The 13,699-nt window shown below is 35.1% G+C and overlaps 1 long non-coding RNA gene across 1 annotated transcript in view; it reads left to right on the forward strand.

Moving 5' to 3' along the window:
- The window catches only part of LOC139130539 (uncharacterized), a 76,146-nt gene extending 62,679 nt beyond the window's left edge, over positions 1-13,467 (forward strand). Inside the window, exon 3 of the long non-coding RNA XR_011551902.1 lies at positions 13,346-13,467. This is a non-coding gene — a long non-coding RNA (uncharacterized lncRNA). The remainder of the gene's footprint in view (positions 1-13,345) is intronic.
- The last annotated feature ends 232 nt before the right edge of the window (positions 13,468-13,699 follow it).

Raw genomic sequence — 13,699 nt, forward strand, 5'->3', positions numbered from 1 at the left:
TATGGATGATACTAGTATGTCAGAGTCATTTCTTTATCAAAGCTCCATGCAGGAGGCTGTAAATTATACAACTAAATGGTCTAAGGAAAACAATATGAAACTGAACCCTGATAAAACAAAAGATTTGTTAATCTGCTTTAAGAAGAACAAACCAGACATTCCCCAAATTTTAATAATGGTACAAACGTAGAAAGAGTAAGGGTCCAAAAACTTCTTGGGGTTATGATAAATAATACAATTTCATGGTCTGACCACATTGATTACATCTACAGCAAAGCGTCCAAACGCTTGTACTTTCTCACCCTTCTTAAAAGATCTGGGTTGAGCACCAAACACCTGTTAACATACTATACCTCAATTATACGTCCTGTAGTTGAATATGCATGTCCATTATGGCACAATGGTCTTACATTAGACCAGTCAAATGTTCTTGAATCAATACAAAAGAGAGCATTTAGAATTATATTTCCACAGAAGTCTTATCAAGAATCTGTTCAAACTAGTGTCAACACACTTCAGCACAGAAGAGACATGTTATGTAAATCTTTCTTTCAGAAAATTTGTACTGATGGTGATAGATTGAACTACTTGATGAACCCTAGTACAACCAGAAGAACTCGCCACTCAAAACAATATGCTACTTTTAGATGCCGCACACAAAGATTTCAAAACAGTTTTATTCTATATGCTCTCTGTAACTATCAGAAATAACTTTTTTTGCTAGCTTGTAGTTTTGGTGTTACCACTTTCTTCTAATCACACATATTTGCAAAGTGTTGCAACTTTTAATTAACCATGAGTAAATGACCAACAAGTGATGTTTTATGCTTATGGTTGCTAGTATGAAAATTTTATAATGCTCACATATTTTAACTTTCTTACTCCAGTTTTATAGTGTAGTTTTTTGTGATTTTATGATTTATTTTTATATCATTGTAACATTTCAACCTGTCTGTACTTGTTATGGTATTTTGGTTGCAAAGTCTAATAAATAAATAATAAATAATAAAAAATAATAAAAAATAATAATGCCTAACCTGCAGGTCAAAGCCTGGTAGCCCCAGCACGAGATTGTCAGGTCGTGCCTGGGATACGCCTGACTATCGCACAATGTCTCTACATCGCTCCTCTGATTTAAATCATCGTGTGAACAGCAAAACTCTATCTTCAGTTTCTTTCACACTTAGCGTTGAACATAAACGTTGAACCTTTGCATAAATCTGAATGGACAATTAGTCCCATATTTGGCCCTTACATACCGCATGCCTAAAACAGAATTAATTAACACCTTGAATGGACATTTTCACTTGTTTCAGTGTATGCACAGAGCACTAGTACGTTTTTTCTTTTCAAAGATCACGACACCAAAGGAAAGTAAATCTTCTGAACAAGATCGCTTACATATATACTGTCATCTCTCCATTTCCGTAATGGCGCTAGATACCATCATAGGCACCATTTTACAAGTGTATAGCCACAAACTGATGACGTCAAATCACCATACACAGTACACAGTGTTGCAATTACAAGGATCTGTGTTTGGTGTACGGCGATTTGACGTCATCAGTTTGTGGCTATACCACTTTTAAAATGTTGCCTCATCATATCTGACAATCGTTTTATTCCATCTGTTCGCAAAAGATTAATAATTTCAATCGTGTTTTAGTCAGGACCGTGCGTGATTGAATCCTCTTTGCTCAGAAAAGAGTGATATGGTTTAACTCTGGCACACACAATCGGCTCACAGGAAGAGTATGCCCTTGGAAAGATAATGTCATAAAATATAAACTCAAAGAGCAAAACAAATAAAAAAACAGTCACTCTAGTGACTTGCGAAAAACCAAAGGCCGCTGTTGTATTTTAGCGCGTCAAAAGTTACAACGAGTAAATCCTTCGCAAAAAAAGTGAATTACAACAAGAACTGCGAACCGTTGAAAGCCGAGTCCTTGAGCACATGTAATAGCTTCCAAATATTTTGTTTTGAGTTTGTACAAGTGACAAGTGCCCAGCTACAGATTCACAAGCGAATCACTTTTCAAATTCTCGGTGGCCATAAGTTATCGAGTCAGAGTCTGCATATGTGATAAAAGAAAGACATACTTTAGCTAATCATGTTTTCTTCTCAAACATGACTTGTACAGACATGTTGCAAGTACAACCTAGGATGTTCTTAGCAATAACATTAATGATTTCTATATGCTTGTCCTTATTGATTTGAATTCTGCAGATCAACAATGATGAAGAAATTGTGGTCTGTTGATTGCCTTGTACTGTGTTCTTGTTTCGACTGTGGAATCTTTCGGTAAGTAGGTTTTTCCTTGCCAACTTTTCAAGCATATCATGCCACACTCTGATGTTTTGAAAACTGCAAAGGGGGGTCATGTAGTTTTTAAACAGCTCAGAGGAGGGGGTCACTTAATTTTCATAAGTATCCGTCCCGTCAAAAAGCAGTTTCAGTGTTCAGAAATTTCTGGGAGATAAAATGATTCGTTGCATGATTTCATTCTCTGAAGTTATTCACCTGTAAATCTGAACAAAAGTATAATTATCTGTCACTTGAACGTCTTGACTTGACAACTCTGAGGCTTGTCTTATTGTAAATCAAGCTCACTGCACTGAGGGCAATGAACAATTCCTATTACTTACATATTAGAGATATAGCAAGTTTTGTCAGGGAAATTATTTAACAGTTACCTGTACTGAGACTACTAGTACCATGAAAAGTTAAATAATACTTTTAGGTGAAATTCCAATATCATAATTGTTGTCCACATCTGAACTTTTAAATACCCTTTTTGAATCAAGTACATTTGTATCAATTGTCAAACACCTATAAAAGCACAAATTAATTTAGTTTAGCATTGTAAAAAATATTCTTAGTTTTCTCATAGACTCCAATGTATAGTGAATCAACATTTCGGTGAAATTCCAAAATCAAATTTCTTGCACACATATCAACCTTTAACCATCCTAGGCTAACTAAGTACTTTAAAATGAATTATCAAATGTCTATAAATACACAGATTTTGATAGTTTTGTATTGGAAAAAAATTATTCATTTTCCTCATAGACTCCCATGTACAGTGAATCTACATTTTGGTATAATTCCAAAATCCAATTTCTGGCGAACACATCCATTTGTTACCACCCTAATCTAATCAAGTACATTGATATCAATAATCGAGAGTACATAAATACATGGATTTACCTATTTTTGTATTGGTAAAAAATTATTCATACTTTCCTCATTGAAATTCTAATGTCAAACTTTTTGTCCACATGCCAGTTGTAACAACCCTATTTCATTTAAGTACATTTATGTAAATTATCAAATATCTATAAATGCATAGATATAGTTTTGCATTGAGAAAGTATTACATAGATTCCTCATTCTTGTATGAGAAAATATATGTATAGCATGTATAGTGAATCAACATTATCAACAGCTGATTTTTAATTAAATCCAAATATCAAAATATGTACACACACGCTTGCGCAAAAATATTGCGATCCACCAGTAATTTCTGTCCAACCCCTTTGAGGGGTAATTTCAAAATTATAGCAAGTCAGAAGGGAAATCTGAGCATTAACACCTTTTGAGTTTTGTTAGGAAGGTCATTTGAAAAATCTAAGCTATTTTTGGGGGGATTCTATCGCTCCATACCCCGAGGTGTTTGTGTGTGCAGCTTTTACTCAAGCAATGGGGGGGGGGTCATGAAATTTTTGTCATCTTGAAAGGGGAGGGTCATCAATTTTTTGGTACAATGGGTATGGGGGTTCACTTATTTTGACTGATGCGCTGGAAGAATTTGCCGGCCCACCCCCGGCCATAATAACTGAACGCTCCTTAAGGGATAGGACCAACCAATACATACACTTAACCCAAATTAATTTGCCAATCACAGATTTTGGTTCCGACACCGAGCATTCTGGCGCGGTCCAGGATAGAAATCAAGAGGAAAGATCCCTGATTGCTCGCACATTGAATGATTTGTTTTCGACTGTATGACTGCAACGGAGGTTAATGGCTTGTAAGGGCTTGGTAAACACCATTCAAGTTGATAGTCTTCCTTAATTCAAATAATAGTCGCGCCAGCGGCTTACTGATTACGCATGCGCTTATTCATAATATACTATGCGAGTAACCGGAAGTGTACCCTTCTTTCACGGGCGCCGCCATGTTTTTTTTTTGAGTACTCGTAAATAAACAAATACGAAACAAATTACCATTATATAACATGCCATTTATAAAATATACCTCTTTTATTAGCCAGTAAATGTTATTATGCACCTTGTTGCCCATACAAAATATCGTTTATGTAGATAAAGGGAGAAAACTGTCGTGCATATGAACGGGGGCATACGCAAAGAATGCTGGGATTTAATTTTAGAAAAGCGCCCCCTGTGTCAATAATTAGATTCAAAAATTGCCAGTTTTTAGACGGAACGCTGTAGTTTTCAGCACGAGGGACCTTGTTTTCAGCTTGCAAGTGGAAGGTGGGCAGTGCGGTTACCATTGCAATGATAATGATTGCATAATACGTCCTTTGTTTAACGCAATAGGCTGTTATCATTGTAAAAATTGCCATTTTTGTCCAAAATTTTTACACGTTACAGAAAATCTATATCTGCTCTGCTGCAGGGTTTGACGTCGTGTACTTACGTGAACTGCTTTCATCAGAGGGAAACTGGGCATAGTTGTCATATAAACGTTTATGAAGTAACAATTAATTCAATCAATCAATCAATCAATCTTATTATACTCAACTCACACTAGCAGAGAGTGTGGTATGGTACATTCCAAAATTGGACAAAGTACAAAACTGAACACTTTCGAGAGGACAACAAAGTATCCAAGTTGTACAATAAGCAAACTGTTTAACAGTGGGAAGGCTACTGGAGGGTCAGCACAAATCAGTGTTCTTCAAGAATATAGCAAGATCTAGAAATTATACTCCATAACCCTTTTAAGGGCCGTTTCTTTTTGTGTGACACCGGAAAAGTGGAGCAATCTATTCCACTTTCCTGTAACAATAAAACTCGTTCAGTGATAAACTTTTTACATGAGAATAATAAATGAAACTCATCATCTATTTCGTTGCTATCACATCTGAGACAAAGTCTATCTTTCAAAGGCAATTTTGGCTTACTTTTCCTACCAAATTCAATATTTAAACTATGATCACTCAATCTAAATTTCGATAAAGCTCTGCGAAGAGTAAAATTTGACAAATTATTTAAGTATTTTTCAAAATAAAATCCGGTCTTGAAAGTTCTATATGTACGCAATTTATTACCACCTCCATTTTTTCTTGTATCGTTTGACATATTCTCTCTCCAAGAATTCAAATACTCGCTTGATATCTTCCTTTTTAATTTCTTGTTTAACTGGGCATATGATGTCACTCTTAAGGAGTTGAAGACATTCATATGATTGTAACTTCCCAAATTACAAAGAATAAAATTTGCCCAAGGGGAATTTATATCTATGTTTTCTTGAAGTGCCTGTTTCAGAATATGATTTCCTGGTAAACTATTTAACCTACACCAATATTTAATGACAGACATATAAAGATTGATCTTTAATGGAAATCTGCCTAATTCTGCTCTTATCCCTTCAAGTGGAGTACGTTTACTCACTCCCAAGATAAATCTGTAATAAGACATACACAGACCTTCAAGGCAATTATCAGTACTTGTAATTTCTGTTGCCCAGATTTCTGAAGCATAAGATAAAATTGGGACAATTAACGTATCAAAAATTTTCAAACAAAGCTTTGGGCTCAACATCTTTTCACTTAAAATTGACTTTTTGATACTGAATAAAGCTTTCATTGCTTTATTTTTAAGAGTAAACTGATTTTGCTTGAATTTTCCATTTGGTGTAAAAACTATACCTACATATGTATACTGATTTACAGCTTCAATTACATTTTTCTCATAATAAAATGACTTCTTTATTAAACGGTTGCCTTTATTGAAAACCATTGTTTTTGTTTTTTTAGTGTTTACTGAAAGACCCCAACTTTTACTAAAAGAATGTAACTTATTCAAACAATTCTGTAAACCTTCTGCAGATTTTGACATTAAAACTAAATCGTCAGCATATAAAATACAATTTAATTTAAGATCACCCATATCAACAGGAAAGTCAGAAATGTCACCAAATATATCTGGAAGATCGTTAAGAAATATATTGAACAATGTAGGTGAAAGATTACAACCTTGTTTCACCCCCCGTGAAGAAAGAAACCCATCCGAAATTTTGCTTGACGTTTTCACTTTATACTGAGTATATATCATACATGGACTTAACAACATTATAGAAATTACCCGTTATTCCTAATCTCTGCATTTTTAAAAATAAACCCTTTCTCCAAACAGAATCAAAGGCCTTTTTGAAATCAACAAATGCCACATAAAGATGATTTGATGAATTTTTAGTCCCTTTTTTGTATAATGTTTTATTGATTGCAGTCTTTAATAGAAACACACAATCAGAAGTACGTCTGTTCTTTCTAAAACCAAACTGGCAAGGTGAGAAAAGATTTTTATCTTCAAGATAGTTGATGAGACGCTTATTCAAAATTGATGTGAACAACTTGATAGACAACTAGAAAGAGCTATCGCTCTGTAATTACTTGGGTCAAACTTATCCCCAGATTTGTGAAGCGGAACCAATAATGTAGATTTCCAGATTTCTGGAAAATGACCAGTATCTAAAATGTGATTAAACAACTTCAGTAAGCTACTAATGCAAAGACCATCACTAGCTTTAATCATTTCATTTAGTATAGAATCCTCACCTGGTGCTTTTTTATTTTTCAGACATTTAATAGCTACTATTAACTCTGATTGTTTAATTGGGATATTAAGATATATATTCAATCTCCTTATTTTTTCCATGTCTGTTAATTCTTTAGATACTAATTTTTCTACTTCAGCTGACAAGGCATTATCCTCTGCACTATATAATGACTTAAAATAAGTGACCCAATCTTTACACTGAATGGACTCATCAATAGAGGTACCTGGTTTCTTCCTGAGATTTTTTAGAATATCCCAATACTCATTTGAATTATTCTTGTGTGTAAGTTCTAGTTTGTCAATTAATGATTTTGCATACATTTTTTTGCTAAGTTTCAATTGCTTTCTATATTTTTTCCTTAAACTGAAATAATTGTATCTAGCAACAGGGTCTTTTTGATTTTTTTCAAAAGCCTTAAGAGCAATTCTTAGCTCCTTACGTAAATTATAACAATTTTTATCAAACCATTGACTTTTTTTCTTCTTTTTTGCAGGTTTAGCATAATTAACTTTGAGACTTTGTCTGGCACCCTTTATGAAAATGTCATTCAACTGTGTAGCTGCTGCACTTGTATCAACAGTGTTTTCATTGTAACTCAAGAACTGATTAAAAATATCAGTAAAATTCTTATTATTCATTGTATTATTAAAATTATCAGCACTGTCATTTTCCCAGACATATTTTGACAAAGGCTTTTGTGACGGAGAATCTTTAACTATTCTGTAATTACAACACAATGAAGTACTAATAGCACAGTGATCAGACATAGCATTAATATCATGTACTTTAAAATATTGCAAATTTCTATAGTTTGTCTTAGTGGTGATACAATAATCAACAGCACTAGACCCCATTGGATGATGATAGGTAAATTTTCCAGATAAATCACCAACAGTTCTTCCATTGGCAATTATCAGATTGTTATTTAGACATAGCTCAATCAACTGTTTACCAAATTTATTACCATTGGGAATGGATGAATCTTTGGAATATCTTACTCTAAAGTTATCAGATGTATAGAAATTGGGTACTGGAGTATATACTGTATCATCATTCTGAATGAAGTCTTTGAGAAGACCAACTCTACTGTTTAAATCCCCCAAGATCATTATATCACCTAACAAAGCATATCTCGATATTTCTCTTTCCAATGTATCAAAATAATCTATCTTAATATGTACACCTGAATTTTCTGGTGGGATATAGGCACAGCAAAGGTACAAATCATCTTTCAAGGAAAAGAACTGTTTGTCAAGTTTACACCATAAAAAATCAGATACACTAGATTTCAACTTTGTGATTCCCTTTTTTAAAAATGACTTAAACATAATTGCTGACCCTCCAGCAGGTCGACCTCGTTTTTTAAGATTATAGCTTCTTTCTGAGCGAAATACACTGTAACCATCAATGTGAAAAAACTCTTTGTTACAATTCAACCATGTTTCTTGCATACATATTATATCAAACTTTTGAGAAAACTTGAAAATTCATCAGCATGAACATCTTTACTACTAATACCATGTACATTCCATGAACAGATGGAAATGCTACTTTGGTTACTAACTTTACACATTTATTATATTATTATTTCACTTTATTTCGGACTAAATCAGTCCATATAATACATGATTCACATGTAGAAAAAAATTTCTTAAAGCATTACAAAAATATGATTTTCTGTGTTGGTAGAGAAAGACAAAATCAAAGGTACAGGGAATCGATCCACAATTTACAAATATCAGAGATGAAATAAAGACGATCATGTACCAGCCTAACGATCATATTTTCACTTCTCGATAAGCGTGTCATAAAACCATACATTTGTTTTCTACGAAGTGCATCGAAGTTGTACAAATTATTGGTAACAAACATTTCACTTGCGCTACTCCGTTTGTCAAATCCTAGAAATATCCTAGCCGCATTATTGTAGGCGACCCTCAACTTTCTCAGGGCACCGGCAGTATGGTTAACCAGAGGTGTGCCCCATACAATTGATGACAATAAATCTTAAATATCGTACATTTAACATCAAAAGAACATGAGCAGAATTTCCTGAGAAGCATATTAGCTGAAACGTAGAATGATCTTTCTGTCGTTCAATATCAGCATCGTCTCTGAAGTGGGTTGTTAATATATAACAAGATACTTTTTGTTCTCTACGAAAACAAGTTTAACACCATTAAGATATACCGTGGGCAAACGAACATTACTTGACTTGTCAGTAGTGACACATAAACATTCAGTCTTTCCAGTATTAAAAGTAATGTCGTAAATTTCACCATAATTACTACATATATTTACCAGCTTCTGTGTCCCTTTGACAGAGGGACTCAACAAACAAATATCGTCAGCATATACGAGGTGGTTTACGAAGCAACCCCCTACATAACACCCTGTTAAAGAATTTGTAAGTCGTGTACTCAACTGATCAACATAAACATTAAAGAGTTTTGGTGATAAAACTCCCCCTTGTTTCACACCGTTAGAAACTGTTAGAAACCAAAGGGCAATGATTTGAGCAAGTATTGGCAACAAAAACAAACAAACGTACAAAAACTACATTATGACTATCTGGACGTTTTTACAACCTTTCCGTCTTTTTTACGTTTGAGCTTTCCACTTTTTTCCTCCTAGAAATTTGAGAAAATTCTTCTGTTGTCAAACACCCTGGGTTGATAACCTTGGGATTGCAAATTATTTGTAGCTCCATAAAAGATGTCAGTGTTACCATGAATATTTGGCACAAAAGTATTGCCAAAATTTGGCTCTGAAAAATGGCCAGAATATGAACCGCTGTTGCCAGGATTGTGTGCCCTGTATCCAAAATCTGCACCATAATGTGGTTTACTTTGACCAAAACCAACATCTCGCCTATATTGATAACTATGGTTACTTTCTGTGTGGGTTGGCATACGGTTTCTCTTGTAAGTTGCTCTACGGTGGGATCCATGAGCCTGATTTCTGGGACTGCTGTATGATCTATTACTATGGTTATTTCTCATACTCTGGTATGGATATGTGTTATAGCGGGTATGTTGTGAACGTATGGGACCATAAATTGATCTTTTTATATCAGCAACTAATAATCTAGTGCCCGCAAAAGTAAGATGAACATTATCAGGCTCAAATAAGAAACGACTTCTAGACAATTTCCTATGCCAGACAAATATACACGCATTCATACTGTAACACTTTGCACGAAGCTTTTCATTTAACTCACTGATCTTAGGATTGGCACTGGCAACATCAAACCTAGGTAACAGCTTGATATTACAATTTTAGAATTTGGGAATTTCCTGTTTAGACTATCAATAAGGGTGTGAAATCTGTCAGCACAACAATTCACATCAGTGTTAAAGATATCATTGGTACCTACATGTACAACTACAGACTGAATCCTATCTGTATTGATCATCTTGTCTAAAAGAGATACGGTATCAAGAATTGTAGGAGCAAACACTTTCTTTGCATGCATCTTTGAGTACATTGTGGTAGGATAAACTCTCTTAAGCATGGAATCACCTATTACTAGAACATCAACTATCAGTCACAAGTTGCTGTGGTTTCTCGGTATCGTATTTACACTCGCTGACAACTGATGCGATGGAGAGATCTTCAGTCTGTCCGTTAGACTGCGCGTGTACATTTACAGAGAACTTTTCATCTTGGCTACGATTTCCTGACATTTTATCATGAATCAATACAAATAACATTGCCAATCTTAACCCCTGGCGCGACACCAAGGGCTGAGCCCTATATAATATTATTTTTGGCTTTTTCAATTTATGATGCATTCAAAATAAATTTTCACAATTGTAGAGGACAGTTTAATGACGTGATTACTTTCCAGGACACACTGTTTGTGTTAAAGGTCTCCAAGAGCGGTTTCTTGACCGCAAAAAGAAAATGTATTCTTGTACAAAATTGAGCAAATTTAAACCGCAAATTTGGCGGTGGAGAGTGAGATTTGGTTACTAGCCCGGACGGTTGGTAGAGTGGTAGGGCATAGTTAAGCTGTTGGAAGAGAGAAGTGGAAGGGGGCAGAGGAAATATGACATTAAACTGGTCCAATAATCATTTTCATTCAAGGTAATACATTACCAGGTCCATGGGACATTTGAGATTTACAAATTTAAGTAGGACCATCCTGAACCACTGATAGTTAGTGGTGGTACCAGGTGTCCGGAATGGGTAAGCGTACCCTGCTAGCATGCTACACCCGTCAAGATTGGTCCCAAAATTGTCTAGTATTGTATGAAGTGATACAGTATATGAATCACTGTTATAAGTCAAAGCAGGGAATGCTGTCGCTAATCATTTGAGTGACCGAGGTGTCATATTTGGCCACAATGTCATAATATCGACCGTAGAACTTTTTGAAAGTCCTCACGAGTCTTTTGGATGTATATCCCTGTCTCACTAGTTTTGATACTAATAAGCTGTGCCTCATTTGAAAATCCGCGTAGGAATCACAAGCCCTACAATATCTGAGAAGTTGAGACACATACACACCATAAGCAGGTGCAGATGGAATATTACTTGATAAGTGGGGATAATTTATGATTTCAAAATCAAAATCATCCCTTTGTCATACAGCTTGGTGTGTAGCCCATTAGTACCCACTTGCAGGAACAGATCAAGATATGAAGCTGAGTTCCTACTCTCAGTTGTTTCTCTGATTTCCAATTCATCAGGGTATATATGATGTAAGTAATTTGATATGTCTGGATTGTTTAGACTAATCAGATCATCAATATATCTGTGCGTGTTGTTAAAACGCCTTGCAAGTTTTTTAGACCCTGCTTTGTAGAGAGATTGTAGGAACTCTGTAGGAACTCTGATTGTAGGAACTCTGTGTCAGTAGAGAGTTCTCCTAGAGAGGGGCGGGTGGGGGGTAGGGAGTGCGGATTACAACATGTGTTAATTTTGTTATGTCTTTATGCATTAGGGACCGAGCACAATTAACGGCAGGGGGGCGGAAGAGAAAAAGGGGGGCACGAAAAAAAAGAGTGTTCTTGGGGTGGGCATGAAAATTCGAGGGAAGGTAAGGGGTGGGCCACCAAAATGTTTTACACCATGACAGACAGAGAATATTTTTCAGCATTTTTGTTCCTTGTTGAAGCTGGAGTTCCTTGTTAAACTTCTTGTAGCATGATGAAATACCGAGTCTTAAACCTCACAATGCAGTTGTTATGTGTAAAATGAGCAATATTATTATTGGAAATTGACTTCCTTTGTCAACAATAATAATGGTTGGTAATGATACAGAGGCTAGATTGAAACTGGTTATTTCATCATGCTATAGGAAGAACTAGAATACGTAGTGGACACACAGGAAATAAATACTGAAAAAAAGGAAGAAAAAAATGGCATTAATGGGTCTTTCATAGTTAGCCCATGAAGGACTATTCCAATGGCAGACTGTCATTACAGTGGAGTAACACTGAATATCTTGAGTAGTCATAGAAAGGCAGACACTGGGTTATGGAAAGTTCATTGAAATCACAATGGTCATGTTATACATTTTTCCCCAACATCTGAAAACATCATACAGATATTCAGTTGAAGTAAAGATTCAAAATAATTATGCAGTTCAGTTCAGTCTTCTCAGTGACAAAATTGTCCTAAAATTCTTACTTTTTGCTGAATTATACTTTGGAAATTAAAAAGACAATGCATTCATTCTATATACCATGGGTAATATGTACATGACCCCTGTGTGACCATTTTTTCGGATGACTTTTGAGTAAAGGGTTAATTTAAAAACTATATTAAACTGAAGGGGGAAAGTTACATGGAAAGGTATTGAGGGTCAGTAGCTGTACATAATTTGGCTATTTTTTAGTATTTTGTGTTTGTGTGTTTCACTTGAAGTTCTTATTTTAATCAGAGTATGATTAAATGCACAATATTGAGCTTGTTAGACTAACTTGGAGATGTGTAGTGAACACTGTCATCATTAAAAATAATTCATGTCTAAATCAATGCTTCAACTATAACAGCTATAACAGCACTGAATGAACTTGTAGATTGTTTATAGGGTATTTGGTAATTTCAACATTCTTTGAGATTAAAATAGCACAACGCAATACTGAAAAGTAGCTGTAGGTGTTACAAGTAGTAAAGCTTGAACATATGTTTTTTTTGTTTGTTTATTATTTATATAGTCATTTGTTTATTATTTATTTCAAGAATGCAAGATAGTTGTTTTCACTAAAGCATTATTAAAAGTTATAAGCATTATATATATGTGTACAACTTTGTACCTATGTAATCAAAAATTTTGTTGCCGTTGATGGGGGAGGGACCACTAAAATTTTTGCTGGTGTTAGGAGGCCTTTAAAAAATATATGCACCACATATTTCTCTTCCAGCCCCCCTGCCGTTAATTGTGCTCGTTCCCTTAGGACATGTATATTGTAATAATAACATCACGGACTACAATGTATCAAATCGTCTGGTTGACTGGCCCTTAAATTTCTTGTACAAGGAGGTCGCAACACGAAACTGAATTTTGTATATTAATGAATTCGACAGGTGACTTCCGAGATACTCCTGTTCAAATCACAATTTATATGGAGCCCGAGCGAAGTTTCCAGCGAGGATTCATTGATTCCTTGATAACTCTGGGCACTGGAGGTGAAGTCTCCAAAGATTGTTGTTGCGAACCATGGTGCTGTGCACTTGCAAATTTTGGAACGTGCCCAGCCGGTTGCCCTCCATGCTAACCATTTATAACCGATTCAGGTATGTTAACCACAGATGATAATGTTCCAATTCTCGTTACTTACTCCTTTCATCGTCAACCCACTGAACTCCTTTCCATTGGTTATCCATTGATTTGTCCTTGTTGTCTTCTGTAAAGCAATACGTTAAGCCATCAACCCAACC

This window comes from Ptychodera flava, chromosome 4, assembly GCF_041260155.1.
Source record: "Ptychodera flava strain L36383 chromosome 4, AS_Pfla_20210202, whole genome shotgun sequence".
NCBI classification, from domain to species: domain Eukaryota; kingdom Metazoa; phylum Hemichordata; class Enteropneusta; family Ptychoderidae; genus Ptychodera; species Ptychodera flava.